The sequence below is a fragment of the Bubalus kerabau genome, chromosome 13 (assembly GCF_029407905.1).
Source record: "Bubalus kerabau isolate K-KA32 ecotype Philippines breed swamp buffalo chromosome 13, PCC_UOA_SB_1v2, whole genome shotgun sequence".
Classification (NCBI taxonomy): domain Eukaryota; kingdom Metazoa; phylum Chordata; class Mammalia; order Artiodactyla; family Bovidae; genus Bubalus; species Bubalus kerabau.
The window spans coordinates 24,345,534-24,357,869 of NC_073636.1; the positions used below are offsets into that span (position 1 = coordinate 24,345,534).

The window sequence follows — 12,336 nt, forward strand, 5'->3', positions numbered from 1 at the left end:
AATGCTGAGAAATACTAAAGACAACATTCTACAAATATTGGTAAATCAAGAAAAAAAATTTAAAGAATCAGTTTTTAAAAGGACAAACAATAGATAAAATCGAGAAACACTTTAAAAGTCCATTGAAAACAGAGTATCATCAGTAAATACCTATGGAAAAAGGCTGAAAAGGAATGTCCTCTGTATTCCAAACACTGTGGCATGCAATTTATATTCATTTAAAATTTTAATTGTCAAGATAATCCATCTACTAATTGAGGAAACAGAGGCTCTGCAGGTTTCCCTAATTTTCCTGGGTACACATATTCATTCAAATAGAGGAGCTGGAAATTAAAGCTTGATCTATTGGACTTCAAAGCCTTGCTATTTCCTCTACAGATGATAAGGTTGCTTATAAAACAGTAAGAATTTCTAGAAGGCAATTTTCATAAAGTGATTAATGCCATTTGCAATAAGATGGATGGGCCTTGAAGATACCATGCTGAGTTAAATAAGTTAGATGGAGAAAGACAAATATGATCTGATTTCACTCTTATGGGAATATAAAAAACTAGCCAGCAAAATTAATGAACAGCCCAATCAAACAGAAACAAACTTGAAGATACTAAAAAAAAAACAAAGAGCAGTAGTTACCAGAGGGGAAGGGGCAGGGGGAATGCAAAACAGGTAAAGGGGATCAACTGTACAGTGATGGATGGAAACTAAGTTTTTAGTGGTGAGCACACCATAGTGTATACAGAAGTAGAAATATAATGTACATATGAAACTTGTATAATGTTGCAAACCAATATAACCTCAATGAAAAATCTAAATAAATAAGAGTAAAAAACAATTATTTACCCTCCTTAAACATGGTATGAGAATTAGGGTTCTCTAGAGAAACAGAACCAATGGGAGGTGTGTGTGTGTGTGTAATGAGATTTATTATAGGAATTGGCTCATGAGCTTATGACGACTGAGAAGTCTCAGGATCTGCCATCTGTGACCTGGAGAACCAGGAAAGGTGGTAGTGATGGTCAGTCCCGGTATGAGAACCAGGAGCACTGATGTCCAAGGAAAGCAGATGATGGTTGCCCCATCTCAAGAAATTCACCCTTCCTCCTCCTCTGTTCTGTGCGTGTGTACTCAGTCATGACTCAACTCTTTATAACTCCATGGACTGTAGCCTGCCAGGCTCCTCTGTCCAGGGATTTCCCAGGCAAAAATATGGAGTGGGTTGCCGTTTCCTCCTCCAGGGGCTCTTCCCATCTCAGATACCAAACCTGCGTCTCCTGAGTCTCCTACATAGGCAGGCAGATTCTTTACTACTGAGCCACCTGGTAAGCCCCCGCTCTTTGTTCTGTATAGTTCCTCAACCAATTGGATGATGCCCACCCACATTGAAAAGAGGAATCTTTATTCAGTCTACTGATTCATTCAAATGCTGACCTCTTCCAGAAACACTCTCACAGACACACTCAGAAACAATGTTTCACCAGCTATCTGGGCACCACTTAACCCAATCAAGTTGACCCAAAAAATTAACCATGTCATTGCGTCAGTTTTTAACATTAACATATTATGGTTTTCTGGCATTGCTGCTAAAATTATCCCTTCTTTATTCGAAATAAATCCTCCTCCACCCCATCATATGTTTCATCTATCTCTTACCCTTTCTTTCTTTTTCTCTACTCACACACAAATTTTTATAAGACCTTGATGGAAAGACTAAAAATGTAACAATGCCCAAGAAAAATGTAGCCAAAATGCATAAGCACCAAAACAAAACTGTGTTCCTTTAAGAGCTACAATCTTTGACACAATCATTTCCTAAATTCAGCATGCATCATCACATGCATGAAAGCACACACATGTCTAGAATATTAGGTCATAGTAAGTAGCAATTTGAAAACAGCACACTCAGTGGTTTTTCCAGTATAGTCCCGCCAGCGCAAAAATCTTATCAGTGACACCAAAACGCTTCAATCTCCAGTGCATTTAGATTTATATATTATCTAAAATACTCTAAAAGGCCTCTAGAGTGTATAGCTGTCTTGATTTGATGTGAGATTGCCTGGCTTACCTTGTTTCACAGTTTTATATGACATCCTAGACAATCAGGATGATAAGTAATACTCAAAGAAGCTGCCTTTAGATTTTCTCTCAATTTTCCATTTATCAAATTTTTGTTATCTGCCGATATAGTTCCATTTTGTCCACAGTAAGGTCAGTTAGGACTAGATGGTGCCTGATTTTCTTCTGTGATAGTCAACTTTACTTTTTGTAACTTAATTTTTCTTATCAATTTTAATTGCTGTTATTTCTTTAACCTATCATGTACTGTACATTCTGATTTCTTTTTCCAACTTATGTCTGCTAAGGGAAATGGGACCTGAATGAAAGTGGTTTTATGGTATTTTTGAGGTCTATGTAGCTTTTACTTCGGACTTTTTGAGCTAAAAAATACTGAAAATTAATGGTTTTGAGAAAGATACAGAGTCAGATTTGACCTGTTTGTGCCAAGTGCTGAGAACTGGGCTTGAAAAAGATTCTGTTGTCAATCAAAAGGAATGAAAACAAGCAAGCCCCATTGTCAATCCTTCTAGTCAGTCTCCTAGGGTCCCCTAAGCTAACTACAACAGAAGACACCGCAAAGATGATTGGTTATTTGTAGCACCTACTCAAATCACCTTTAAAAATTATATCAAACTCGGCATGGGTGTTTCCAGTATCACTTTTTGGAAACAGTCCATTTCATCCCCTTTCTTAGCAGTGTACTGTAGGATTGAAGGCTGAATCCTTGGCTCTGCTGCTGGGTAACTGGAATTGAAATAGTTAGAAAGCCGCTTTTCCACCACATCTAAGTATTAATAGTAAGAGAAGAAAACAAAAACCCAGAACTGATGTCTTCTAGGTACTTTTAGTAGCTGTTGGGATACTTGATATTTGGTAGCCTGATTTTTTTTTTTTTAAATGCAGTGAAAGGCTAAGAATTCCAGTTTTGTTGTTAAAATGTAATCCCTTCCCCTACACTCATATCTCAAGGTGCCCAAAATGGATTTCTAATTCTTAAACTCAGGGCACTTTCTGGAGTTAGAGACTCACCTCATGAATTAGATGATCACTGGCTTCTTATGACAACATATGATGCTGGTATAATTTCCTTTATGTACGTTGAGGGTAAATCAAAATTTTCTAAAGTAAAAAAAGAAAACCAACTGGAGGAAGGAGGAGCATACTTTGTGATGAATTTTTTTTTTTTTTGCAAAATTGACAAATGCTTTAAGTCAAAGTATTTTTATAATCTAAAAACATAATTTTATAATATGCATAAAACTTTATAACCTAAACTACCTGAATTCAGATTTGCACACATCTTGCTTTCTTCCAAAAGAAAACACATTGAAATGTAATAAAATAATATGACAATGAATGAATGTCAAAGTCCTAAGAACCAAAAACAGAGACAAATAAAAATATGATGATGAGAAATTTGGTAGCAGTGACAAACCACCAGACCACCCATACTTCTTTGTGGAAGATTTCAACTTTAATTATAAGTATGACTTTAATTTATATCAAAAGATCTCGCCTAGTTGTTATTGTCTGTGAATGTGGCTTCCTAGATAAAGTCTTCTGGACACTTGAAAATTTACTTCTATAATCAATAAATGTTTTTAAAAATATGTAATGAATTTGAATAAAATCTTCTAAAATCCTCCCCTTCCAAATTTCTGATGGTACAGTCATTAAACTTGGGAAGGGAGAGGGGATGCACTGCGGCTATCATTTTGAGTAAGTGGCTATCATACACTCCATGGTACTGTACTCAGGCCCCTTAGGGAAGGTGGGTGCTTGTCCAGTTGCTGAGGATAGCCTCCAGGTAGAGCGCCTTTGGGCTGATACATTTTATTGATCCTTACGCAGGCTGGCAGTGTTAATGTTGCTGTCTCTAGAGTTGATGGGTAGGGCCAACCCTGCCAACGTTCTCTTCAAATCCCTTCTTTTCAGTCAGTGTAAAGCTTGCATACCAGGTAACCTAGCTTTATCAAATTTTATATAAAAGCAATAATGGAGGACCTGAGGCCACGTCTCTAAGTGGTGTTTTGGTCCTCACAGGCCATTTCTTTCTTTTCTTTTCTTTTCTGATAGTTCTCATGTGTGTTCTGGATATGTGACGTCTCCAGGTATTTTTGAGTTATGGATAAGTGAAGGTGTAATTTAAAAAATAATTCAACAAACACAAACCCTTTTACTTATAAACAAACAAGCCAGTGTCAGGGAGTAAAATGATGAAGAGTAAAATAGACAATAAAGTTATTCTGGAAGTTCGTTCACCTCCCAGGAGTGTTTTGCTTTAGGCCTTTTGCATGACCATCCTTTCTGTATGGAATGTTCTTCTACTCCATGAATGCCCACCACGCAGTTCCCCACCCCCTCAAGTCTGCCCAAATGCCACCCCAAGAAGGCCGATGGTGACCACTGTGGTCAAAGTGCATCACCCACATACCTTCTCCATCCTCCTTTCCCGCTGCCCTCTTCTTAGAGCGCTTAGCATTTTCTTAGCAACACACAGCTCATTCCTTCTGTTCTCTGACCAGCTCCCAGCACCTTTGTCTGTTTAACTCACTGACACACAACAAGCATCTAGAGTCGTCCCCATCCCATAATAGCATTCTGGAGGGGAGTGGGCGCACACCAACAACACAATCGAAAGGAAAATGACAGTGAAGGAAGATCTGTCTCTTGTCAGCCAATGCCATTAACTTAAAATAGAAAGTGATCATCTGTACTGCGTTGTCTGTTTTCACATAATTTCATTCACAAAGTGGAGAGCAACTTAGTTCTAAGTCTTCTAGCTACTTTTCATTCTGTATTATCTGCAGAATAAAGGCCACTCAAAGTGGACAAAAGGCAATGAATAAGAATAAAAATAACTATTTGAGGGTACAGGAAAAGAGGACAAGAAGAGCCAGAGTCATTTATTTAAAGTGATAGGAGGGGAAAAAGTAAAATCATTTTTAAGTGAATAACAAGTGAGGTTAAAACAACCACCATAGAAAGAAATAGGTGAAAATGGAAACAGAGAAACAACAATTAATTTTATATAAACATGTAATCCAGGGGACTTTCCTGATGGTCCAGTGGCTAAGATTCTGAACTCCCAATACAGTAGACCCAGGTTCAATCCCTGGTTGGGGAACTAGGTCCCACATGCCACAGCTAAGACCCAGAGCAGCCAAATAAATAAATAATTCTTTTTAAAAGCATTAAAAATGTAATCCAGTTAGTTAATTTGGACACCATTATCTTTTTTTGGTTCATTGTTAATCTTTTTGACAATTCTCAATTTATAATACTTTTTAGAAAGGAGAAAGTTGTTTATTTTTGAAAGAAGTACTATTTCAGCTAAACTACATATTTACATTGTACTTCTTAAATCCAATCAGTCATATCAAAGTTTTATATTATTTAGGTAACTACCGAGAGCATTTGTTCTTGGTTGACATTTCCTGAGGGGCAGATTCTCTACATTAGAATAGTTTAAACTATTAATTTATAGCATCACTGCCATCTGTTGGATCTGATCAGAATTAGAGTTTTTCAGTTATTCCAAGAATGAAAAGTGTTCAGCACTTTTTCATTTCCCAATGCCAACAGTAAGTAAACTTTGGATACTGGTAAACAATGAAAAGATGAGAAAATAATGCAATTGCCAGTTAGATATTTTTCAAAAGAAATAAAACATGAATAAGATTAAATTATAGAAAGTGATAACTACAATTACTTTAATGTTTATAAAGAGGTCAGCTGAAACTATGGCTTTGCTATAGAAAATGCTCAATCAAGTCTCTTGTATATATATATAGATCATACTAACTCACTCTTGATTCTTCATATTTAGTTCATAGTATCTCCATAAAGAACTGGGTGATTTCCTTAAATCTTGGAGAACTTGTTATCTCCATTTCCTTATTTGTAACGTCTTAAAATTTTTTTTAACTTTTAAATTAATTTATTTATGGCTGCCCTGGGTCTTCATTGCTACGAGTGGTTCTCTAGTTGCGAGGAGTGGGGCTCCTCGCTAGTTGCAGTGCGTAGGCTCCTCACTGCGGCGGGCTCTCTGGTCGTGGAACACGGGCTCCAGAGCACGGGCTCAGCAGTTGTGGTGCCCTGCCTCGTTGTCCCCCAGCATGTGGGTCTTCCCAGATGAAGGACGGAACTGGTGTTCCCTGCATTGCAAGATGAATTCTTCATCACTGGACCACCAAGGAAGCCCTATTTTTTGTTTTTAATAGCCCTTCCCACAACAGCAGTGACCCAAGGCAGCATATATAGTGGTTACTTTAAAAAATGTGTATATATATATATATATATATATATATATATATATATATATATATTGACTGACTGCTGGGCCACTGCTGCCTTCCACACTATCAGAGACAACTCTTCTCTAGGGACCATCCTGCTATCATGTGACCTGTGGTCAGGACCACAACAAAGGAAATGAGGGGATGACTGGGGAGAACACCCCGAAGAGGCTCCAGGAAGAGATAGAATGCCCCCAAATTACACAGATGTACATGTTGAGTGCTTTGGGAACTTTTCAATGTCCTCATTCTGTATGGATGGCCTGTCATTCTGTATTACCAGTATTCATATTTCTCTTCACTAACACAGAAATAAAGCAGTGACTGAATCATTTTAATATCTAGTAGAATTATTTATCAGGGTACTAGGCCTAAGACAGGCCTCTCAGGTCATGCTAGTCGTAAAGAACCTACCTGCCAGTGAAGGAGAAGGGACTTGGGTTTGATCCCTGGGTTGGAAAGATCCCCTGGAGGAGGGCAAGGCAAATACCATGGACAGAGGAGCCTGGTGGGCTACAGCCCATAGGGTCACAAAGAGTAGGACATGACTAAAGTGACCAAGCACTCATGAAGACGCCTAAGAAAGTCATGTAATGTGTACAGAAAATCTTTTAAAGATGTGCCACATATAAAACATTAAGAAAACATAGCACTTCATTTATTCACCATGACCCAACTCTATCCATTCAGTATTCTCAGGGAAAGGCCTGACCTTAAATAATTTCTTAGAATGTTAAATCTCTCTAGTGTTTGAAAACCACTTTTCAAAGCTTTTTTAAAAATCCACCCCCCCCTCCAATTAAATAGGGTTAGTGGAAGGTAGTGTACTTTTGTATTTATTTCTACAAATATTTATTTTACTTTCTTTTATTCTGCAGATTTAAGTATGACTAGTGCTACTCTTTAGTAAGTCTCCTACATACAAACGAGTTCCATTCTGAGAGCTTATTTGTAAGTCCAATTTGTTTATAAGTTCATTTTGCTGATAAATCCAACAAAGTTAGCCTAGGTACCCAACTAACACAATTGGCTATATAGTACAATATGGTAATAGGTTTATAATACTTTTCACACAAATAGTACATAAAAAAAACAAACAATAAGTAAAACAATTTTGATCTCATAGTACAGCACCTTGAAAAGTACAGGAGTACATTACAACGGCTGGCACACAGGGACTGGCATCAGGTGAACAGGCAAGAAGAGTTACTGATTGGAGGAGGAAGGGGAGGTGGGAGACGGTAGAGCTGAATGGTCATCAACAATAGGAGATGGAGGGCAAGCTACAGTTTCATTCATGCCTGACGTTGATGGCCCGGGTTTTGGTTCCTTGCTGGATTCAATTCTATCTACCCTCTTGAAAAAAGGATCCAGCGATGTCTGGGTAGTAGCTCTTTCTCTTGTCATTGATGCACTGGATTGCATTCCTAATGGCTGCTGCAAGCTTTGCGTACCGTTCAACATTTGGGTCCTGTGTCTCAAAAGCTAACAGTATCTCCCCAAATAAAGAAAACTCCCTTGCCATTTCCTGCCTTGTGAATCTCTTCAGCTCTTCAATTAGGTCTTCTTCCTCCTTTCTCTGGATACGTGTGCATCTTTGAAAGTTCACAACTTGGAGGTTCCTATGTAGGGGATGTACTGTATTTTCTTGTGCACTTGAGGCTGTATTGCAATGAATGATGATGGTCATTTCAAAGGAGGGGACAAAACACCTCTCTTAGAGTTGGCAAAACATCACAAGATTCACTTCCACATTGCCATTCCCCTCCAGGAAGATATATATATATCTCCCAGATGGCTAGAGATGCATACCAACACCCTTTCAAAATAAACTTTAACATCTGTTCTAGATCATATTCTTGACCAATCCACACAGATTCACTTAGGAATAAGTAATCTTGTCATTTACAACACTTTTTTTTTTTGTAATCAAAGAAATATTGACCATAGAAATAATCCACTGTGATTTACAACATTAAAATGCAGGTCTCAGGAAAAAATGCAAACTCATGTTCCAGACCTGATGTACGGGCTGGACTTGGTAATGCTAAAGCTGTGCAGTTATGGTCTTTGTTAGGGCTTTTCATGGGAAAAGGTTTTCCTCAGTCCATTTTCCTCCAACGGTGGAGGAACTGTGTCTTCATACTGACCCCTAGTGGCAGTTTAGGCAGATGTTGGGGGAGGGGCAGAAATGGTAATGGAAGATTTGCTCTGTATTTTAGTGAAAATGTTCACCAACTTAATCCGAAATATTCTTCAGTGTGTTTAAAATAATATTTTAAAACATTATTCAAAGATTGTGCTCTGGAAAGCGTTCCATTGTGGTGCTTTTAAAGAGATAATATTCTACTGCGAACTGTGTGTTAATAGATGCTTGTCTTTGTCTCCTTTTAAGGTGAAGTCATTTCAAAATATTTTGACACATTCATTGTCCTGGTGGCTGAATATCACCTGTGCTACATAACCATATAGGATAAATATAATACGCTTAACCAACATAAATTAATCTTGTTGTTATGGTACTTACTCTAGAGCTGAATTTTTTGCTCTTGACTTTAAATAATAGAAATTATTTGGTTTTAAAATTCTTACTTATATCACTTTATTGGCAGATGCTACCTCCTTTGAATTAAAAGGCTCATAAGATGAGAATCCTCCAAGACAACTTGAGTTAGTTCCTTTTAGAAAGTTAAATTTTGTAGTAAGGATGTATCAAATTTTTGTATTCAGGATGATACCTCAAAAAACTTAAAGTGTTCTTCACTATCTTAAAAGCCTTCTGAAATTAACAGATAAAATATATGGGAGGCACCTTCATGGTAAACTTAAGTAGTATTCTTTCCTTATTTCCATCCAAGTTTACTGAGTGGATACTTTGTATTTCTACCCACCTTAGCACCTAGATTTCGTCTCTGCTAACTGTATATTGATCAACACCTCTGATTTTAAGGACTATATAGAATGAAAAGCTGGATTTTGCAATGAAACAAGTAGATTCCATATCCCCCTTTTGTGTCAGTTGACGCCTAGTCAACCTTCACAAACAGTTTGAATTTTATTAGCTACCAGTTGAATCCCATGAAATGTTCAATTAGAAAATTATCTATCCTGCTTTTATTACCTGGAGAGCAAAGACTGACATTTGCATAACCTTATTTTAAATTTGCTGGTACCTCTTTCAGGCTTAATTTCCAATGTAACTGATTTTAAGAGGAAATTATCAAACAGTTTGGATAACTTTATATTGTGTGATCCTTTTCTCTCTCAATTTGAAGCCATGCTTAATACCTACATAAATTCCACTTTTACTCATCCTTGACTTTTTATATTAATTTTTTCCCATGATTTTCCATCCCTCTGAAAACAGCCTTCATTGCTCATTTGTTGCCTAAACAAAGACTTGGGGGTGATGCTTGAGGAAATTGCTTCAGCTCCAGCCCTGCAGAGGTTGGAGATTTGACTGTCTAGCTGAAAAGTTGTCTGAAAATGAGAAGTTCATACATAGATGCAAATTTGGAAATAGGATGCTATTTTCCCATGATCCCAGAAATGGAGACAGGATTATAGGAAACTCTGCCGTTGTGGCTCACTCAGTAGGCGTGGGTAATGATGTGATGATGATGGTGACGTGGTGAAGATGATGTTGATAGCAATGATGAAATGATGATGATAGTTGGAATGTGTGGTCAGGCACTGAGCTAAGTACTTGAAATGGAATCTATCACTAAATCTTCGAAGCGTTCCCTATGATGTAGCAAGTCTTATCATCATGTCCATTCTGCAGATGAGGAAACAGAAGCACAGTCCTTGTTTAAGGTCACAGAGGTGGGATGGATACTATACATCGAGCCAGTCGGCTACCTACATCCAAAGAAAGCTCATGATTTTTCTTTCTTTGCCTCCCGCTCACTATCTCCCTGAGTTTGAGCTTCTCCAAATCTTCCCACCAAAATGTTTCCCTCTGCCTTCTTGGTCTCTTTGGATTCCACCAGACTGAAGGCACTTTTGGAGAAGTGAGTTTCCATCCCCTTTGGAGAAGTGAGTTTCCATCCCCTCCTCTCCTTCCTCCCTCCTTCCACCTTTCTCCCAGGTTCCTTTACCCATTATCACTTCACTTCCTCCTCACCCTTGTTTTCTCTTTATAAGAGAATAAGAAAGAAGAAAAAAAAAATGTATTCAAAGGTTAGTAAGAATTTCCCAAAATGCCGTGCATCAAAATGGTCTCCCTTATTTCTCATTTCCTAAGGAATGATGAAGTAAACCAAATAGATGCTGGCTTTTTTTTCCCCCTAGAAAATACAATATTTTTTAAAGCTCAAGATATTAATAATTGCAAAAAAAAAAAGGTAGTGAACTAAAAGTCAGATCACCATGGTTTTGTGTCTGTTGATTGACTTGCTCCCTGAGCAATTCTCTCACTAAATTTTATCTTTCTTAACTATAAAACAAAAACAAAATAAAAATGGAATCTGGATTCTGTTTTGCATGTCCAAGTGATTACCCTTGATCCAGGGAGCCTGGAACACAAATTTCCACTAGGAATAGATGGGATCACTCTTTACCACTTTTATCATTTTATCCCAAAGGCTAAGGAAGTTATTATCTGTGAATTTTGGTTTCTTGTGTAAATTATTTCACTGTTACTTGGGTGTTCTTTGTGTGCCAGCCACTGCTCTAGGCTGTAGGGGTTCAGTAGGGAACATGACAATGGCTCCATGAAACTGTTTTCATGAAGCTTACAGGTTGGACGGGAAGACAGACAACACATGAGTACTTTTAAGGTAATTTCAGAGGCAATAACAGTATGGGTTAAATAAAACAGCATGATATCATAGAGAGGGGCATGCATGACACCAGGGTTGTGAAAGGAGTCACAGGGATGACACAGCTCATCAAAGAGGGTCTCTCCGAAGAAGCAACATTAGAGCTGCTGAGCTGAGGGTAGTCCCGGCAATGGCTGGTGGTTTTTTTTTACATGCAGTCACTAGAGATTTCAGCATCCTTATTATTTAAGAAAATAAAAAACGTGGTATCTCTAATTACTTTGGGATTGTGGCCCCTGTCACATCCAGATATGTAAACAGACTGACTTCCAGGCTAAACAGAAACATTTGGGAGCTGCAGAAGCCACTTATTATGAATGTTCTAACACCTTGACCATTATTCCTATTTTATCAGGAGACAAGTCAGCCATGTTAAATGAAGACAGTTGTTCTTTGCTGATGGCATCTACTTTATTATTGGCAGGCATTCCAGCTTTTTAAGACAGAAGGTGGCATGTATGGAAGTGAGGTATCCTGATTGAACAGATAGGTCAATAAAGATTCCATGTCACTTGTAAGAAAATTACATTTGATTTCCCTGCACCTTGACTGACTGCCTCGTAATTGGTAAAAAACAAAAACAAACAAACAAACAAAAGAACAACCCTGTGTGTTCTCTGTGGAGGGGCTGGGTTAGGGTGTACTCGACTTGTTGCGACTAGCAGTTTTCTCTTGAAAAGTGATGTTGCAGCCACTGTAGTTAAAAGCATATTCTGGAAGCCCCCAAATCATACTTGCTAGGGCACCTCGGTATGATGGAAACAATTTGATTTCACATACTTAAAAAATTTTTTTTGCATTTTTTTTTCTTATTTTGCTATAGGATGCAAAGCTTCCTCCGTTGGTTTTTATGGCTGGGTTTCACTTTAATAATAATGTTACTTTACATTCTTTAAGATTTTTGCCTGCAGTTTAATCATGATTCTGTCCCTTACTACAGGATAAACGTCTTTAAATATTTCTTTGAAAAGAGGCAATCTCTTGGCTACTTTTGTCAATTCTGGGGTTCAGCCAGAGTTGGGGGGCACATTTCTTTGTCTTCTGCAGCTGTGGGGCTGCCTCGGGATGACGGCTGTTTGGGACTCAGAAATCGATCAATTTAACGAACACCCTCGACTTCTCGGGTCATTACCTTTGAAAAGCTGGCTGGAATGAGAGTC

The 12,336-nt window shown here is 38.0% G+C and overlaps 1 protein-coding gene across 1 annotated transcript in view; it reads left to right on the forward strand.

Annotated features, from left to right (window-relative positions):
* The window catches only part of ARMC3 (armadillo repeat containing 3), an 88,684-nt gene that overhangs the window by 40,086 nt on the left and 36,262 nt on the right, over positions 1-12,336 (forward strand). The gene's annotated exons all lie outside the window — the stretch shown is intronic.